This window comes from Halichondria panicea, chromosome 12 (genome assembly GCF_963675165.1).
Source record: "Halichondria panicea chromosome 12, odHalPani1.1, whole genome shotgun sequence".
Taxonomy (NCBI): Eukaryota; Metazoa; Porifera; class Demospongiae; order Suberitida; family Halichondriidae; genus Halichondria; species Halichondria panicea.
Window position 1 is genome coordinate 5,616,378 of NC_087388.1, and position 17,123 is coordinate 5,633,500.

General features: G+C 40.6%; 1 long non-coding RNA gene across 3 annotated transcripts in view; it reads right to left on the minus strand.

Moving 5' to 3' along the window:
- Nucleotides 1-17,123, minus strand: part of LOC135345064 (uncharacterized) — a 32,737-nt gene that overhangs the window by 6,224 nt on the left and 9,390 nt on the right. The window contains exon 4 of one of the 3 annotated variants that reach the window (XR_010397630.1): nt 683-1,473. This is a non-coding gene — a long non-coding RNA (uncharacterized LOC135345064). Of the gene's footprint in view, nt 1-682; nt 1,474-1,761; nt 8,505-8,545; nt 13,093-17,123 lie in introns of those variants that run through there. The other 2 variants (XR_010397631.1, XR_010397632.1) reach the window with 2 other exon arrangements.

Consider the following 17,123-nt stretch of genomic DNA (forward strand, 5'->3'; position numbering starts at 1 on the left):
TCCAGGCTTCTTTGCTGTGATCCTAGTCCACAGTGCATATATTACCTCTAAAACTCTGTTCTCAAATGTTTCAGCATGCCTTCAGTCTGGTTTAATTTTATTGCTCCTAAGTTGCTGGACAGCTCAGTCCTACGTGCACTGCATTGTATCACTCTTCTGGTTTCTTTATAATCATTGCACTTCCTTGCTACAATTTCTAGAAACGCCCCTGCTTGTATTAGTATCTAGTAATCTATAGTCAATAAATCAACGGGGACAAAATTTACCCAAATTCAGATTTCTCCAACTTATTTAGCCCACACGCTTTTTGTTTTCAAAAACGGCCTCAAAATGACTTTCAACAGCCATAACTTTTGTTTGGCATTATGATTAGTCAGTAAAGTGCATATAGTCAGTCATATAGTACAGCTAAACTTACACAATAGGCAGCTACTGAAATTAGTAATAACGCATTTATACGGCTTAGTGTTCTATTCAGTATACTGATATACAGTGGAACCCCTCTATAACGGACACCTTTATAGGGAACAATGTTTTGGCCTTTATACAGAGGTGGCCTTTGTTAGAGGTTGTTTTGTGCACAAACTGTTCATTTGGGACCTGGGTGCCTATATAGCAGCTGGCCTTTATTCGGAGGTGGTTGTTAACAGAGGTTCCACTAGTAAATTAACCGGGGACTCACCACAAAATACTTGAGGTGTTTTTCCGACAGTCCGACTGCTACAGCAGCTGTCAGTAGCCTTCACCGCCTCCTGTGTGTGTGGGGGGGTGTGTGGCTTCGATTCAGTGATTGTAAAGAAACGAATGAACAAGTTTTGTATAAGAGGTCTCAAAAGACAACTAAAACTGAAAAACATGTTGCACTTTAACAAGCTACTAAATGCATCCTTAAATTCTAAGTACTCAGGAACTTAGTATATACTTAGTCCCACAAAACATGCATGTGAATTTGCTAGGATTGGCCAATGGAAACACCAAAGAGTGTGCCGGGAAACAAAAGAGCATAACCATGAACATGTAGTGTTGTTATATACACATTAGCACAATAGACATTAACTATTGTTTTCATAGCTATGGAGGCACACAGCAGTCCAATCAAGTAAATTAACAATTCTTTTCAACATCACTAACTAAATGCTCTATCTAGCGTTCACTTGAAGTTGTAGTTGATATTCACTAATTGCTGGCAAGTCGTAAACTCTTTCAGCGCGATTATTGTCCGAGCACTTTAGAAAAGTGACTATAGACGTAGTAGGGCGACGTCATTGTATAGTAACACTTTGTGACTTCGCATCGATTGATAATTTCTGTGATGTCGTTTGCTCTTCTTTGTATTGATAATTTCTCTGTTGCTCGATGTAGGGCACTTCAGCGTCTTCATCGTTAGCATCAGTGCAGCAGATCTCCAGCACTAGGTTACGAACACCTGGACGTATGCCCTTCTTACTAACCTCCTGGGCAACCCTCGACATCCTGAGAGTGGAGGGGTAAAATATAAAATCAGGTAGTAATATACAATATAAAGCCACTACTGACAACTGATGTTATATATCCTGAGCGCTAAGAGAGAGAAATGTCATGGAGAAGCGCCTAAAATCGACACAGTAGTAGCGCAATTTTTGCCTATGTGCCCCTCGCTCAAACGTATGTATATGGAGGATTCTTAAAAAACGTATTAACCAGGCTTCAAAGGGGCCTGCATGTTGCCCTCGCCCCGCCCATGTTTCAGCAACCCCCCCCCCCAAGAAGTCATTTGGCGGGTATATATCTGTGGGTGCACGCTACAATTTGGTACCAACCAGGTAAGGGTTCAACGGGCTGGGTATTGGGTGGGTATAAATGGCTGGGATGCATGCATGTTGGGTTACAAATGGGCTAAAATTTAAGCCAGTGGGTAAGATGCATGTGAATCAGGCAAAGCAGCAGAGATTAGAATCATTCGGCAGGTAAATGGTACAAATTATCATTTTAGAATAGCGTGTGCAACTATATAATTATAGGTATATACAAGTCCCCCGCAGTATATTATCCCTCTGGAGCATGTAGATCTTATCAACTACAATGTCTAAAACTCAATAGTCAATATAATACACTCCAAAAACAAATTGTAAATGGCAATCAAATAAGAATACCAATTAAGCAAAATAATTAAATAAACAACAAAAAACGTTCAGTCTTCCAGTCTTAAATGGTTGGCTCCAGCCACGGCTTGTAGTCGGGTACTTGTACAGATACCCTGAACACCAGAGTGTCGTCATTGTCTCCCTTCATGTGATAGGCACCCACTGAAACATGAGTGCCCTAAAATCCCACCATCCATTGCCATCAACGCAAATGCACATTTTGTAGCCATTGTAAGAGGTGTATAGAATGGAGGACAGTAAAAGTGATCTTTGTCATCCTTGCGTTTCAAATAATTAATGTTTTGATTGGCAATTAATACTAGCAGAGGAGGCAAGAAAGGTGATAATTATGTGTCATCAGTCACATAGCAATTACGAAATGTGTAATATGCAATGTTTACGATAATATGACCTTTACCTTTCCTTCGATGTAAGTGTACTGCCTGTGGTAGATCTACTGTTGTGCTATCTAGCAAGCTCATATCACTTTCGAGTATGTTGAGTATTGTAAACTGTTATCATAAGACTGGGATCGCTGATCGTCATACTGTTAGAGTCCTCCCGGACAGCCTACCATAGGGTAGAATGTACCCCGGATATCTGACCCTGCATGGGGTAGGCTGTTCAGGGAGACTAAATAGTAAATCACTTTTGAAGGCTAGTAGCTCGCCTAGGACCAGGCAAAGCTGAGTAGTTTAGGCTGCATGTATAATAAAAACAGATACGTTAAAATAACAAACATCTCAAATAAAATGCATCATTTGAAATTTAATGTAGAAATGACATAAATTTCTGTCATTTTGCCGATGATGCATCCCATAAAACATAATTATGTGTTTTTGCTATACCGTATAGCTGGTAATTTTCGTGGGGCAAAATATTCGTGGTTTTCGTGGGTTGGAGGTCTGACCATGAATATTTTACCCACGAATGAAGCAACCTTGCCTACCTTTACCTACAATCCAAGCAGCATCCACGAAAATATTATCCACGAAATGTCTCAATATTGCTAAACCACAAATATTTTGTCCCCCGAAAATTACCCGCTATACGGTATGCAATCAGGGCCATGCGTATGCCTGAAGGCTGACAGCTACAACTTCGTGCATGCTCCACTGATGAAATGAACGTACACGATAGAAATACACAATAGTACATGTAGACTATCTAGCTATAGATCGACTAAGTCTAGCTGAACTGAACATGAATAGAGGTCTCTTCTCATTTTAGAAGAACCAACTGGACAGTGGTGAACATAGATCTACAAAACTCATGTATCGTCATACTTTGTTGTTGATAGCACTACTGCGCACACATGCAAATAAAAGGGGGACAAAATGTAGTCTCATGAATCGTACCTTTGCAACACCGTCTTGAGCACTCTTGTCATAGTTTTATGTGCCAAGACGGAATCCGTCTTGACCAATCAGATTGCAGAAGTCCAGTCGGGTGATAAACTTATATAATAATTACGTTCGATTCCATAGGGTGTGATTGCATCAACACTCCAACTTGTGGAGGCTGAGGTTTGCATAAGCCATAACCCTAACAGGCTCTGCTGCCACCCCTGAACCCAGTAGGCACTTCACTGTAGAAGAGAGCGAAATGATTTCAGTGAAGGCCTACGTTCCAACACGACGCCAGGTCTTTGGCTGTGCGAACAGTTTCTCCTGGATCACCCCATGGAAAAAACAAAGAAAAGGATTCAAGACAAAGGATTCTTACTCATTCAAGGCTAACATGTGATGGTCGCTTGATGAAACCAATCAATTTTTGAATTTACCGAGGTTTCTTTGAAAGAAAGGGTCCAATCTGGTCCCTTAACGACCCAAATCAAGTAGGAACCTCACAGTCGACATTTAAACACGTGCCTACACGTGATTGCTATTGCTCATCACCCTCCACCCATTTTAGAGATTACTGAGGTGTCTACGAAAGAAAGGGTCGTTTGAGTCTTCCCAGCGTCCCTTAGCGTCCCAAATCGAAGTGCAAACTCCTAGTACATGTCTGAACACGTTACACAGGAGAGGTTTGATTCCTTAACCCGATCCACCCTTATTTGAGGTTACTGGGATTTCCAGTGGAAAAAGGGATCATCCGAGTCCCTTTACATGGATACATTACATGGATACATTAATGATCATGCATGTGCTACGTTTGTTGAGTACATTGCCCAGGATCTACAAAGGATTCTACTATCGAGCGTTAAATTTTTCAGCATTCAGTCAGATGGTACAACTGATGCTGGAACGATTGAAGACGAATTGTTTACCATTCAGTACGTTGACCCGAAATCCGATGATGGACAAAGGACACATGTAAATGAACAATCTAGTTATTGAACTTGTACATGTTAAGTTTATGTTTATTTACGGTGACCCAGTGGTAATCATTACCTTCACACCATCGGGGGTCGTTCATAACTGTTTACAAGACACAATTGTAAGGCCACCAGACGAAGATGCAGGCTCGGTCCACGTAAGAAACAAGTTTTTAACTGTTCGACAGCTAAAACGGGGAGATGCTCAGACCCTGTTTGAATGTTTTAAAGCAGCTATGGAGTACATTGGTATTACTGACTGGAGGAATAAACTGATTGGTTTTGGCACAGATGGCGCAAGTGTCAATACGGGAGCTGGGGGGCTGCAAGGATTCATGGAAATTGAAAGATGCTCTCAAAGCTACATATTTTGCTACTCTTGATGAGATGCTAATGCGACTGTATTAATCAAAGACTCGATATCTTAGACCAGTCACCCAATTACCAGAAACACTATAATTAGACCTTCACTGGATGGAAAGAAGCCGGTGACGAGTTTGAAAAACCAACTCAGCAAAACCAGAAACTACCTGAGAAACAATAAGGTGATCCCGCCCCAGACACTGATGAACAATTATGACAATTCGTGTCTATAGGTCTGGAGACAGATTCTGATGAAGAATACGACGAAAGTAGTGATGAAGACTACGTGCCTCCTGCTCCACAGAGAGGTAGAGGCAGGGGCCATGGTGGTGCAGGTGCCGGCAGACGTGTCTATGTATGTGTTGTTGACGATCTGCAGATCTTTACGCCCATTATTTGGCTGCATACAGTCGGACCCTCCTTGTTCGTATCCCCTATAGTTTAATAGTGTTGTTGACAATTTCCTCTATCTGCAGATCTTTACGCCCATTATTTGGCTGCATACAGTCGGACCCTCCTTGTTCGTATCCCCTATAGTTTGGAATGGTAAAATAGCCACAATGTCATGCGGAGCAACGGGAAGTCCCATTCCTGTACTGAGATTTTTCTTAAATCCCACTGAGGAAGTATAATAATTATTTCAATGCCTACAATAATTTTTTTTTCACAAACAGCAAGTGGGGTGACAAGTGAGCATTAAATAGAAGAAATAAATAGCAATACGAGTACATGTATAGATTTAGTGTTTTGTTTTCCCCTTTGTTGTTTCGTTTATAGTTTTGGGAAAGTTTGGTACATCGTACATACGCACATAATCTGGAAAGAAATTTCCAAGGTATAGTTACAGGCCTGATTTCGGGACGAGAGGTGTCAAAGGTAAAGGTAAAATCTTTCCAGGTGAGAAAGGCCTTCACCAGCAGGGAAACAAAAAGAGTGGAGGCATACTTCCACAAATGGATTACGAGCGGAAAAACTATACTGAAGGCAAACGCTATACAGTGTCCCACATATGCAATGTTGCCAGTACATGTTCTACATTTTTGGTAACGGCAAGAACTGTGTGTGTGTCAAAGTTACCAGTCATATAATAATATATTAGAGGAGAAAGGAGATGCAATGATGTCTCACAACTGCAGCTTTTTGAAGGGGAAAGTATGAAACAGGGAAAGGTTGTTACAAAGGCTGTTATTGCACCGCACACTAGGATGATATAACAAAGAAGGTTAAAAAGAGAGAAGAGTGATGTTGCAAATAACTCGCATAATATTATTATTAGACAACCAAAAGAATTGCTCCAAGAGATCGACCAATTGGTTTATTTTAACAGTTCTTGAAAAAAGAAAATGGACCTCACATTCAATTATCTTGCACCACATTTTCTGTGCTAAAGTTTGTTATTTCGCTGCTGAAATTAAAAAGTAATGAATAAATAACTATCAGTTGAATGTAGAAACGCTACTAACTTCCGGGTTTTCCTTTCAACCTGCAGGACCTGGTCTCCTACTGCTGGCTATGGCTGAGAGCTCAGCCTGTAGCTGACTGTTCAGCTAGACTCCAGAGAAGCCATGCATGCACAGCTGTCGTTGTCATTGTAATGAATATTTATTTACATACTTCCTGCCGTGCTATATACGTGCTGGGTGCATTTCAGAAAAAATAAGCATATAATTACTAAGTGGACACGCTGTTGATCACGTGCTGACCTGCATTGCAAGTCCTAATTTTAAACTGTGCTTAGAGCCGGTTTTGATTGATGGGATACTATGCAGCCATTACTGTAATAGACGACCACCTGAAGAAATTCCTTCAACAATACAATCAGACAACAAAATTAATGACAGATCATTTCCATGGATATCAGAAGCACATGGATATCAGAAGCACATGGATATCAGAAGCACATTCCATGTTCGATAAAAGAATATTCTTAAGAAAACAAGGTGTAGCTGTGCCATCACAATTCAAATCTACCAGCAAGTTTTGTTGTATTAAATCTGTTTCAGTGTAAGGCTGTCTTGTTGTTAACTATGTTCTTTCTTGCCCTAATGTGTTGTCAGAAATGCTAAAACCCCAAGGCAAGCTTAATCCCCATTTATGAGGCGGTCACCCACCAATTGCAATGGAGCAACAGACCGAAGAATTGGCCACACCCCCTCTGCTGCCCTCACCCCTACCATATGTTAAACTACAATTTGTTCAACCACCGGCCGAATACATATACCCAGCCCTAGTTGGCGAAAATAAAGTTATTTACACACGTGTAAATTTTACTGCAACGGCAGCATTAACTGAGAGTCCGTCCCACTGGCGGCAACTTTGACCTCCAATCCAAATAGAGCCGGACCACTTTGTTGAGGTGAGTCTCTTTCTTTCACTATGATATTATGTGTACATAGTGTCTCAATTACATTTTCTGCCTACAAGAAACATAGAATTTCATGCTGTGTGACAGGTACAAGATAGGGCTAAATCCCATGCACAGGAAACACTTACACAATATCATATCATGTTTCATGCAGCAGAAACTCTCCTCTGGTATCTTTAGAAGAGAACATCACAGTAACTTGTAATAGAGGTTGATACCTGAAGAACGGCTTCTCCATTACACACTGCCAGGCTAATTGATCCTGGAGCATACTACCTGTATGCAAACGTATGTGGCCACACTAATTACAAGCATGCAACCTTAGGAAGTTACAATCTGCCTCCCCCAATTAAGGAACGGAACGCAACAGAAACACTGTTTAGATTCCCCCCTCCCCCGTGCCCGATAAATTTACTTATTTTCGTAAACTAAGTGAAAACAGCTCTAATGTATATCTACCATGATCAAGATGCATGCATACCGAGTCGAAACAAAAGGTATAGTTAGTTTCAACGGCTGTAATGCACTCCACATTCCTTTGTTTGATCTGTTTATTAACTTTCCGAATTACCAAAGATCTTTGTTGCTTTAAATGGTATATGACGCCAGCTATATAGTCGGCACACAGAAGGAGGACTGACCATAATTATGTCTCAACTATATACTCGTCAATCAGATTCAACTAAAAGTAACTGTATTCACTGAGTTTCGAGGTAAAAAAAAAAAAAGAAAAATCCGAGTACAAAAAAGCTCAAAGATAAGTACGAGTATGGATACAATTTTAAATGGTTGTTGCAGCTAATAGTGTAGCCTCTTTGCAAGAGTCTCCCTTCGAAACTCACTGAAACATGAGTGCCATCATCATCACCCCAGCCATTAGTGTCAGCTCTCAATGTCAGCTCTCAAACACATCTTGTAGCCGGTGTAAGAAGTATAAAATGGAGGACTGTAAAACACATCGTCGTCACTCTTGTCGTTTTTTGCTGTCCAGTGTCGGGGAGATCAATCAACACAGACCAACTTGTCAATGAGGAAATTAAGATTTGTAACTGGGTATGTCTTCCCTATACAGGGCAATTCACCTCTCGTGAGTTTAACAAGAGCATTTCTTGGGTGTCCGCGCGCTTCATATACATTGCCATGCATGCATGTATGCAATTATCAATTATAATAAAGACATACTGTACTTCAATCAATTACTAAGTGAATCAGAGAAGCCACAAAAATCCATAAGTCATCACCTGATGTCACATGGTACACTCTCGTCCCTGAAGTGTACTTCCAATCATTGATTTCACTCTGTACTCTTATTCAGGGGGTGGTCCCAAGACGCCTAAGCGGAGAATCAAAGTGCCCTGAACTAGATACAGGCTACACGTTACCATATAATGAAGCTGCCAGGCACTACGTAGCACAAATTATAATAAGTAAGTGCTATAGTCCTACGTCAGAGATTGCTATCATGATGACAGAAACACGGGAAAGTGTCAGATACCATCGGAATGAAGCTCAACATATCAAAGTGTGCCACAACTTTATTTGTAAATGAATATTTATATACTGCCTGCACTACACATGCTGGACACATTTCTGAAAGTATCAGGATTATTATGATTACACGCCGTTTATATACTTCAGTACAACAAATTTTCTTTTGATACTGTGGGTCATGAGGATCAGGAAGTAAAGCCAATAGTCAATGAAATCCTCATGGAATTATTTTAAAACAGTAAGGTGTATTAGTGCTTTCAATGGTACATTTATGTAATCAATAAGTATAGTTCCACTTTCAAACAGAGCTAGGCCGGTTCAAATTAAAAATAATGACCAAACAGTCAATAAAAGTCAATAAATCCTCGTGACATTATACGAAGCTTTACAATCACAATTACAAAATAATGACCTTTCAATGAAATCCTTGTGACATTAGTAGAATGAAGCTCATTTGCATGGGCTCTAGTCAAGCGGTGGTCAGTGTGACCCCCCACAGACCTATGAAATTGGGCGGGATAAGACGACTAACTCGACAATCTCTATGACTGTACACATTCAGAGGGGGGGGCGATAAATGAAGATAAACAGAATTTCTGGTGGACCATTCGTTAATTAATAATAATAATGTAAGAATGTTGAACAGAAAAAAATGTTTATCCTCTCAGTCCATCTGATTGGTTCATTAGGTGTTGATCCTTTATGGCGTGGGGGCATGTCAATACCCTAAGTACCATACTTATTCTATTTTGTTAAAAATAATCGCGCCAGAGGTTTTGAAAAGGGGAAAACAAAACATACACTAACTCTTGTGTTGCTAACACTCTTGAAAACAAAACACTAATTGGAACTATAATTTCTGTGTTGTTATTAATGCTCACTTGTCACTCCCACTTGTTATACGAAGCTTTACAATCACAGTTACTATAAATACTAGAACTATAGATTTGCAGTTTAAAATAAAAGTTTTAAAACCATACTTCATAAGACAATAATATTATATACAATTATTTGCACTGTCTTTACTTTATATAATTATTACTCTCTTTTATTCGACCAAGTGTTCTAAGAAAGACATTCCGGTGTACATGGTTTGAGCAGCCAGTCCATTGCAGAGATCGGTACAATACTACTCATTGGACAATCATGAAAACTTAAGAAGTAGCTATTGATGGACTTTGTTTCATCTGTTCAAATGAAGCAAACATATCGTTGGGATCAGTGTGTGTCGTCACGGGCTCTGAGACAAAAATGAAGATCAACAAAGTAGCTGTAGGACCATTTGTTAACATTCTTGGATAGAAAAAAATGTTTAAGGGTGCTGGCCCACCTACGCCCACACACTGTTGCATTCCGATTCGTAATGGCAGGGTGTCATACAGGATTTTGAAGTAGAGGGGGGAAATGAGAAAAGTAACCAGAAAATGTTGCTAAAAAAGGTCAACTGTTATTTCAATACCCAGCTATGGACACTCAGTCATAATTGAAAGGGGGGGAAATTGGAGCTAGGGGGGGATATCCCCCCTTCCCCCCGTGTATGACACCCTGAATGGAATATATGCATACGTTGTCGAGATGATGGCCAAAGAAGCTCAATTCCACAATAAAGGCTAAAAAATGTCCATCCAAGAGCACTTGGCATTGCATGACGCTCTGGCCACAATGGCAGTGTGGCTACTAAAGAACATATCCCATCCCTCCAATACCTCCCAGAGTTACCAGTCCATGTTTTGCACTTACCCACGGAAGACTACACAGAATTTGCGTCGCGGTGCTTTCATCCTTTAATTTTTTTCTTAGAACATGCTACGAAAAAAAGAAGACCGGCATGACTAATATTTAACTTCATAATTATATCTATATCATATCTTATCTAAGAATACTTATAAGACTTGTTACTGGACGACCAGAATGAGCCAACAGCCCCATCTCCAACCACAACAGCTCCGGACGTAGGAGAGGTCGGACAAACTTAAGAGCAACTGGACATTTAGATAACGCTTCAAATTCAGTAGTAGCATGGGATAGACAAGTCCCCAACGAACGCACAAAGCCGCCACTGCATAGGAACTTACCACTAGACAAACAAGACAAAGAACAACAAGTAACAGCAAGACCAGCATTTTCAAACGCAATTATTGGTAAAATCATCGTCTATATTGGTGATCTGCGGAATGCTTTAAACTATGCCCGACTAGACTTATACAAAAATGATGTCTCCAAGACATTGTTACAGTCATCTTCAAACTTGCAAAAGTAGAGACGTGTTTCAGCTCATTCGTGTAAGTTTATGTCTATTCCACCCGTTATAACTGTGGGGTTCAGGTGGCCAATCTTTGTGTTTTTTCATGGCCTACTCTATTTCAACAGTGAAGTCCTCTCTACAAATAACGACCCTCAAGCTCAGAGGCTAGGGCTAACCGCAAACGTTAAAGTCGTTAAGATGGCGAACTGGTACCTTACAACTTGACTGTGAGTCATGAATTATGAATTATTTTGTGTATTGTACAAACGAACAAATATACAGGGTGTAACAGAAGAATCAAGTCTTCATTGCAGAGTGCCTCCACCATGGGGGAGGGGCAGCTGCTGATAGCAATGCTAATCAGCTTCATCAACATCGACATGAAACACCCCATATACGGGTTTCTTATGTCAAACAATCGTGTAAGTGAGGTGGTAACACTGATTACGAATACTTTTGCTAAAAAGTTTGCACATGATGTACTGCCCATGTTTCCATTAGCCTGGCCCGGCCACACGTACTTATATATTAGCTTTTATTTGCTTGGCTTTTATCCCTCCAGTTAGACGTTGTCCGTGTATACCTATTGAGCGATGAGATTAGAGTCACGACCAGCACCATCGGACCATTGAGCAGTATGAACAGTCTTGTACCAGTTTTTATTGCATGCTTCTGTGAGTTATCGACTAGTCTAGCAATATTCAGAGTCTGTACAAGCGCTACAATTTTCAAAACTTGTACCATCGTAAGTGGGGGTGCAATTGGTGAGCCTTTTCTCTAAAGGGACCGTACCGTGACCTACATCTATACAAATCTCTATTTGACTCTCACTTCCTGCTATGTATTGTGTACGATGTAAACTCACTCCACCCATTCCCTCCACAGATGCAATGCGAGCAAGTCTGCAATGCGTAGCAAGTCAACTCCCCACAGATGAAGGTCCCAGCCAGATAGAGTTCAATGCGTAGCAAGTCAACTCGCCACAGATGAAGGAGCTATTCATGCATGTGCATGCGTATACCTAGTATAATTTATTCACAGGTATTTCACTGTTCAGCACATTTTGCTCGTGCTCAAGTTGTGCTCTGCAAGTACACATTTTTAGAAGTTTCTATCTTGATATCCGGTGCCCAGCCATCTCACGGCTGCCTAAAATGACTGACAAGAGCTCTACACCATACACACCAGAGCGCCGTCAAGGGCCACCACCGATCGCGAGGCCTGCAGCCTGAAGGTCACAAGCAAGGTCTAGGTAAAAATGTAGATGAACTTGGATTAAAGACATGCAGATGAATTTCATTTGTTCAATGACTTAAAGGACCCAAATTGTATGTTTAGGAAGAGACGAATTATTTTGTTGTGTTAACTGAAATCGAGTTAAAGTACATTCAGTTTTTTCTAATCAAATTAATTGTTTTAAACTGACCAAAAGCAGCGATTATAATAAAAATTATCGTTGAGTTGTTTTTTCCGCCAGATCGACAAACACTGATGCTAGATTGAATGCTCTCGTCAGCAATGCTGGGTGTTCGACAGAGGTGATTAACCAGTGGTTGAGAACCAAGATATTCACGCAAAAAAATCCGGTAAAATTTACAACTTCATAGCTAGATTGAATGCTTAGTCAACTATGCTGGGTGTTTGACAGAGGTGATTAACCAGTGGTTGAGGAGTTGCTCTGGTCGATCGTTTCCTTTTCTATAAAAATCCGGGTGATGAGCAAGTTTCCGATTGTTGTATGTTAAAGAGAAACATGATGTGACTGCTCCAGACCACTCACCTTTCTCCACTCCAGGTCCAGACATTCTCCAAGTGGACGAAAAAGACAAGTCTGCTGTGAAGATAGCCAGCAATGTGATGAACCTGTCACACAAGATGTGTGCCAGTGGCAAAGAGAAAGACCTCTACTTCATGACACTGGACGATGCTCACAAAACAAACGATGGGCAAGACTTCACAGGCATGATTGGCACCAGTTCTGAAAACGATGACAGCACAAAAAATGTCAAAGTGCTGCCCATCAACTTCACCGGAGACGACGACAGCATGAGGAAGAGGGAATTGCACGGTCAAGTCATCACTGCACTCAGTTCAATGAGCTCCAAGACAGATACAGACCCACTGGAGTCTACAGATATGTCTAGTGACGACAAAGACAGTTCCAATGTCCTCTTTGACAGACATCCTGCAGAGAAAGCTTTCATTCATGTTGCAAAAAAAGGTGGAAACATAAAAACCCCTGACATGCACTTCAGTGTGTACCATACAATCACTTAATTCAAGGGACAGATAAAGAGGAAAGTGTCCACAGCATAATGTCTGGCTAATGGCAACCCTGGGGCCCCTTAATACTCCTCTGGAGGATTCTGTTGTGTTGTACAGACTTAGCTGCAGACGAACGTCAACAACGTCAAAGACAACCACTATCAAGGATACACAAGGTAAACGTCAAAAACATCATGCCCTCGCTACTCAGAATCAACTGAAGAAATTTTTAATTATCTTTTTAACATTAGTATATTATATATAATATTTTAGAAAAATAATGGATCACACTCTTTCCACAGTACACGCTCCTATCAGACTGTGCTTATACTATTGATTTCGCTATTGTAGTCACAAAGATAACCGTAAGTGTATTAACTGTGGCCCTCCTGTGTAGGTAAAGCCCATTGTTGAATAGTTCTTTCCATACACCAGTAGAAGGAAGAGTTAATTAGCGGAGGTAGGACAGCGTAGACAATGATCTTCCTCAGGCATAATTCTAGAGTATACACACTTCTCCTTCTAAGCAAGTCGCACTATTAAAATGCTAATTCTATAGGACTGGTATATATTTTACATGAACCTTGTCAAGCTGCAAGCTAAAGTAATGATGAAACCAAGAAGAGGCACCCCAGCAGCTGAAGATCCTTGAGGAAATGTGAGGCGCGGAGATGGTGGGATGGGCTCGATTAAGAAGGCCATGGAGAGGACAGGCCTCTACTATTACGCTATTGTCGTGACATAGATATACAGCAACATGCCATGTTGTCTCACACATAGCTGACTACTTTATAAAGACAACTGTGGTTATACTTTGCTCTGGATAGTATGAGTTGTGCGTGAAGAACCAAGATATTCACGCAAAAAAATCCGGTAAAATTTACCAACTTCATAGCTGGATTGAATGCTCTAGTCAACAATGTTGGGTGTTTGACTGAGGTGATTGAGAACCAACACAAAAAATTCCGGTAAAATTTACCAACTTCATAGCTAGATTGAATGCTCTAGTCAACAATGTTTGACTAAGGTGATAGATCAGTGGTTGAGGAGTTGCTCTGGTCGATCAATCTGGAGTTTCCAGTCTATTTTTAGTAGTTTGAACTTTGATTTCAATAAATTTAGTACACTGAATTAAGAAAAGGCGTGCGCGGTGACATCGACTCACTCAAATATAACGTTTTTGTTGCCCTCCGTACATATTCAGATACAGTAAGCAAAAGTAAATAGCCAAAAAAAGAAATCATGTGATCCCAAATGGCAAAGAAAGCAACTTTGTAGTAAGCAAAAAGAGCAAAAGTATACTGGCCCATAAAAAGGATAGATAAAAAGGAAAGTGTCCAAAAATGTCTGGCTAATGGCTCCTGGAGCAACTCCAATTTTCATAGACAACAGGAGCCCTATAAGGTTAGGTCCGACAGCGTAAGTAGTAACTTGGTGTTCATCATTTCCGCACCGTTTCCAACAGCAACATGTGTCACCGATAACAAACACGTGGACACACACACACACGAGGAGGGGGGGGGGGGGTCAGTGCACTACCTAAATGCGTGTTACGTGTAAATGTTATTATTGTTAAAGAAAAATCGGCCTGTTTATTATAATCTTCCCACAGATTTATCATGGACAAGTTAACTTGATTTGTATGAATTGTTGGCGTAAAAATGGAACGGGCTCATTAAAAATTACCCGATGAATGTGATCTAAGTGCTTGTAGCACAGTCAGTTAGCGCCATAAAACTAATTAAAATACTTGAACCTAGTAGGCAATAAAATAATTAAATGAACGAACTGTGGAATAAATGTGTCAACAAACTGACCGTGCAAACGTTAGTAGCAGGCCCACGTGCAAGGAGTGGTCTCCATAAAGCCTAAAGCCTCATGACTGATCCCACGTGTCTGTAAATTTTCAGGATGGATACAAATAAAGAAGAAACATTCTGCGGGGAAACGCAGGAAGAGGGCTATGGCCTGGGAAAGAATTCAGTTTATACGAAAATGGAACGAACCACCACAATTATTATTCACCTCCTCATTCTGAATTCAATTCTCCATATCCAATCCTAGTTCCTAACGTCACCGTGACGTTTAGAGCAACCGGTAAGCTATAAGTACAGTATACGAGGCTCAGGATTAATAAATATTATGACAGTCTATAATTTCTATGACTTCATCGATATTTATATGCACCATGTAATAATTCCCTTCTACGCCGTTTCGAGGAAGCACCTCAGTGCATGCTCACTTCTCAAAAGCACTCTATTTACCGCATTTATAATTATATCTCAGCTCAACGGAATTTTTTCTTCACTTTTTCAAAGTAGGCTACTAGTCCTCTCTGGTGGACACAACTTCCAATAAATTCAATCAAAGCAGATATTCCACCATTTCGGGTTGAATCCCATTTCGGCTACAAGATCTCGTAAGTTAGCTGCCACTGCAGCAGCGACTAAGCTGGACCCGAAGGACAGCCTGATGACTGCCACGCACCTCTCCCACTCATGTTTAAACTCTTGTTTAGCAAGTTTGTCTAGTTGCCGGTAGATTGACTGGATTTCAGAATGATCATTTTTGAAAATGGTAATGATTTCCTGACTTTAGCTACATCAAGGGCAGTCTCTTCATGCTAAAATATAGGTACACAACTGCAAGGTATTTCTCAGCCTTCATCCTACTATGCAGAGAGACTGTGAAGTTACATGTATTTTTTTTTACATAGATTGAAACTCTTAACACCAAACAGTTACAGGCATTGATTCCTACGCTGGTAAATCCTACTGGTAAGAAGAATGATTTCCTGTTCATATACGATGTATTACTTTTTTGGCCTCATGCTGTCATGCAGGTAAGAGGGGATTTTGGAAAGAAAAGAATAAGCCGTCATGGTGGCCACAGATGGTTCTCCAAATACTGCAACAACAACAAGTAAGGGGAGAGGACTGAAACTGTGCTGCATTAATTCATGCATGTGATATACAAAAGAAACTGTCCGTGGATCAACTTAGAAAAATACTGGATTGAAGAAAATAAGCCATCATGGTGGCTAGATGTTCCATTCAGTTCATCAAATACTGCAACAAGGGGTGAGGACTGAAACTGTCATCTATTGATATGCAAGAATTAGGAGGAAAGAAACTGTGCCTAGCTGAGATGAGAAGAATAATAAGAGCCTACCAGGACAAGCCAGAGTGAGATTAAGAATAATTCCATGTATATTTCATAGTCACATACAATGGTACTGCTAGTCAGGGGGACAGTCTAGTTAGACATGCTTTCGAGTGTCATGTTTCCTTACACGATTTGCTCTGTTAGTTCTTAACTATGTGCACACGCATGGTTTGCAAATCGTGTGCAGTGAAGTTACACCGATGCATACTTAAGTCACAACCCCCAGAGTCAGAGTCACAGTAGGACGTGGGCAATGTCAGGTTTTTCTTCCTGTGTTATGTCAGTCACGAGAACGTGTATGGAGATATCGCAGAATTTTTGCAACCCAATCAGATTGGTGCTTAAGGCATAAATAATTATCATGCTCATTAATGAACGAGTCAGTAACTCATAATAAAGGAAGAGTATCGAATTACAATTAATCATCACTTCTGGCTACAATTCCACAACTATACCCTTAGGAACATTCCTGCATAATGATTATGGTATAACTACTCATACATGAACCTTGTCACCCATCACAAAACTTATACAAGCCGGGCAATAGTACCTTGAGACTAGTTTGGATTAAAAAAATGAAAAAATAAAAACGCCATTTTTTCGTACCACTTAATTAAAGGTTACGATAATGACCTTTGACGAGTGCCCACCCCCCTTAAGCTGCAAGCAATAATGATGAAACCAAGAGCAAGGCACCAAAGAAAACACCCCAGCAGCTGCATGGAGATCCTTAGGAGATGTGGGGCGCGGAGATGATGGGATAGGAACGGGCCCACCAGGGCTCCA